This window comes from Saccostrea cucullata, unplaced genomic scaffold (assembly GCF_032062105.1).
Source record: "Saccostrea cucullata isolate Sc308-1 unplaced genomic scaffold, CSIRO_AGI_Scuc_v1 ctg3554, whole genome shotgun sequence".
NCBI lineage: Eukaryota > Metazoa > Mollusca > Bivalvia > Ostreida > Ostreidae > Saccostrea > Saccostrea cuccullata.
In genome coordinates, this window is record NW_026932133.1 from 38,497 (window position 1) to 42,658 (window position 4,162).

The following is a 4,162-nucleotide window of genomic DNA, read 5'->3' on the forward strand; positions in this document are numbered from 1 at the left end:
ATACTAAGAATAAACAATTGCGTATTATAATTTTGGCTTAATTTTAATAGTGTAAGAGAAGTGATTTGACGACTTTTTGTCATTAATGCAATTTAAAACTACATAAAGAAAATGATTGCAAGTTCTTTAATTATAAACATGATAAAACACATCCGGAAATCAAACTTAATGTGTCATCTCTCGAGAGAGATGACAAAGAAGTATCACATTCACACATTTGGATTTTTTGGGGAAAAGTTCATTTTTAGTGGTCTCTGGGTCTCCTGTCCATTTTTTTTAAAAAAGTGTATTTGTTTCTTTGAATTAAAATACACACAAGTAATGTTTCAAAATCATGGAGAGAAGACCCAGAGATAGAAAAATTTTAGAAAATGTGCTTAAAAATGTACCATTTTGTACCAAATGTCTGATCTGGCCAATTTTCAACTTACTTTTAAGCAAATTAAAGCTCAATTTCGGAAAAGATTTTCCTTTCCTGTTGCACAGGAACCCAATAAATAAAAAAAATCTAAAAATTTCATATGACATGTCGATAAAATTTTCACTTTTCAATTACGCCCAGATTCCTGCCGAATGCCAATCAAAAGCGCCCTTGTTCTTTGTGTGAAGAAAAGAAAAGTGAAAAAACACGAGCTTTTAAAAATCAGTCTTAAAGGCAAAGCTACAATAAGCTTATTTTAGATATGAATAATACTTTTGTTATAAAATAATAGTACATGTTTTGGAGGGTATTTCAACATTTAACTGCTCCCCGTTTCTTTGTTGATATTCTACATTAAGTAGAAAAGGAATCAGGACAACTAGTCACCAACACATGTCACGACATCTCCCCCCCAATCAGGACAGCTCGCCCCCATTGTAGAAACAACTCGCCCCCATTATTTTTTCTTGTGTATTACAGGGAAAAAACGACATATTTTATTCAATAAAATATATTTCAAATGCAAATTTAAATTATAATTTTTAATCAATATTTATTATAAATAAAATAAAATTAATATTTACGATTGTATGTGTAATATGTTGTTATTTGTTTAGGTTTTTTTCACGCATATATAAAGTAAACACGGTATATGTATTTATTATTTCCTTAGATTATTTTTCTTATGAAATAGAGCAAATAAATGCATTTTGATTTATCATATTGTTTTAAATTTATATTTGTAGAATATGTCTAGGTAAATCAAGTACAATGTTCTAAGTGTTGAACAGTTTTAATTATTGAATGACATATTAATGATATTCCATCGATGACGGCTTTTAGGAAACTTATGAAAAGAAACTTCAAAGTAATGATGAATTAGGACATGCAAGCCCCGAAAATTACGTGTATTTCGTTGATAAAAAATTGGAACTTCAAAGTGATAATTAATTAGGACAAGCAAGCCCCGAAAATTACGTATATATACAGTTGATAAAAAAATTGGCGTATCCAAGGTCCGAAGCAACTTAAAAGTGATGAAGAATTTAAGAAAGCTTGCGTTGAAAACAAATGAAATAATTTGACATGATCCCTATATAAGGAAGAAATGACTTGAATTTGTTATCAGTTTCATAGCCTGGTTCCCTGTCCCTGTTTTGCTTCGTATTCTCCGCGTCACTTGGCAAGGATGAGACAGGGGACCAGGCTATCAGTTACAATCATGGCTGACATTGTATGCAATCTTCATCTCCGACAACGCCAAGAGATCCTATGGTGCATTTCCTGCCGCGGAAAACAACATAGGACATGAAACTCACGTGAGAAAAAATATAATGTTACATAAGAACAATAGTAAAACATTATATTAATTGTATATTCTCATCTCTTTAAGCGCACCTTTATAAGCATAATAGTCGTATAAATGCAAATACTGCAGTATGTTATTCAGATTAGAAAAAATATTGTCATAACCTGGGGGCGAGTTGTCCAGCATTCGTAGAAAATACATACTTCTTTTAAGTTTCTTGTGTACATCATCATTTGATGAGGGTTTTGAATATACCCAAAAAGTTACGAAAAACTGGTATTATCTTTGAGAAAATATTTCTTGGGAAGATAAAAATGTAAAATAGTTCTATTTTCCTAATCTTTTTTGTTGCTATGGTAACTAACAAAATAAGAACGCATTACAAAACAGTTAAAATATGACCCAAAAGGATATATTTCGTATATGCTAACTTGATATGTTTCTAAAATTTAAAGAGAAAGTGAAAAAAAATATGCCCTGTAAATTATGCTCAATGTTTCATTTGCTTTTGGGATAGACTCAGTGGTTATTCTTCTGAGCGTGCAGTGCTCACATTGGATCGATCCAGACGAAAATGAAAATGTGTTCACATACCTCTACGAAACAGTTACAAAAAGAAACTATACACATGGAGAAGGAATCATTGTCAATTTTCTGTATGAAGGAAGTATGTACATATTTATGCACTATTTCGATATGTATGGATTATCTTTGATATAATGGAATTTGTTGAAAGACGTATGGTCACAAATTGATTATAGTTTTCTGATCAAAGCACAGTCAATGTTATTTTCTTTCTGGATTATTTAAATTTTTTATTCATTCAAAATATTTAAGGTATTATTCTAACAAAATGATGTAACCAATCTACATTTAATATAAAGTAGTACCTTTTAAAAAGATTTTTAAAACTTATATAATAAATTGTGCAGTTTTATCAAATAAACGCAGGATGAGGCTCTCCCATTCAGGTAACTTAAATGTTACTGAATAATAGAGGTCTCCCATTCGTAAGATTCCATGACCAGTGCCCTGCCTTTACACCCCACCCCACCCCCTCCAAAAAAAATCACTTGATTAAAAAAAGAGATATTTTTCTTATTTAAGTATTTGCATGTTCACAACTTAAAAGATAAATGATTGAAGACACATCAGTTAGAATATGCTCCATTCTAGTAAAATCGATCCTTTGTTTCAGGTGAGAGTCGCATCTTAGATGTCCCTGTACAGCCGGGGGATCCAGGTTTTAATCACACAGTTACTGTCCGAGTTCGGATTTTTGACATCTATGGGGATTATGGAACGTATTCCTCAAATATTACAGTATTGATCTGATTACATCATTTTTCCTCTTTATCCAAATATTTGTTCACATCATTTAAACTCAGATCTCTATTTTGACTGATTTTACCACTAACCAAGGCATTCTTGATTTTTTGCAAGAATTGATATGAAGTGCAATGCTTTACTTCTGCAGGTCATTCCACCTTCTAACTTTGAACCTGAAGATTTAAAAGACATTTCAACAATTGAGTCCTCGTTTAATAACTTTGATTCAAAGTTCAACAACTACAATCTGTCAGGAAATGACCTTCAAACCTTGAGTTTTTTAGGAGCCGTTGCAGCTGGGTTCAAGCAATTTCCATTTGTATGTACTGAAGTTCATGACCTTTTGATTAGACCTTTTAAAAATTGTTTGGTTGTCCTCTCCTGACTGGCTGGGTAAAAATGGCGCGATTCAAAACTTTTTTTTACCTTAAAGAAGGAATTATTTTTTAGAAAATACTTAGACAATTAGATTTCAAAAATATCATTGAAATTAAATTTTTTTTGGGAAAAAAAAATCACTTACATACATGTAGCAACCGACCAAATATTTACAGACCAAGTCGGGAGAGGGAAACTAAATTTAAACATTTTTTTAAAGATGGCCTTACCAATTATACATTTACGATATGGTTAAGATTTTGTAAAAGAATGTTTTCAAAAGAAAGAGTCACACATTTAAGGATACTTTTATCATATTTTAAAATATTTTTTTTAAAGGTTGATAGCACAACAACTGAAGAAGAAGTAAAAGGTGATATAGAGTCCATTAACATTGATACATCCGGAGGAGGGCCTGTGTTTCTTGTTTATCAACAGGTAGACTGTAATAACAAAATATTCATGGACTTCATGTTGTTAACAATAACAAATCTTACAAGATTTTTTTCCTAAACTTCCAAAACAGAAAACCGAGAAGCTTCTTCAATTGGCCAAAAGCATTATAAAGCCTGGTTGTGCGAATTTCACCGACAGATTCAAATTGGCAGACATGCAGCAAATTTTCAGTACCTTGGATGCTCTAACTCGTTTTGAACCGTATTTAACTTTGGAGGCAGTGGTTTGTGTTTTTCTAAGTCGGAAATATGTGAAGTTTTAAAAATATC

At 31.5% G+C, this 4,162-nt stretch overlaps 1 long non-coding RNA gene across 1 annotated transcript; it reads left to right on the top strand.

The window, feature by feature from the left end:
• Positions 1 to 2,254: 2,254 nt before the first annotated feature.
• Positions 2,255 to 3,351, top strand: LOC134234502 (uncharacterized). The gene is made up of 3 exons (XR_009985190.1): positions 2,255 to 2,397; positions 2,929 to 3,053; positions 3,208 to 3,351. It is a non-coding gene; the product is annotated as an uncharacterized LOC134234502 (long non-coding RNA).
• The last annotated feature ends 811 nt before the right edge of the window (positions 3,352 to 4,162 follow it).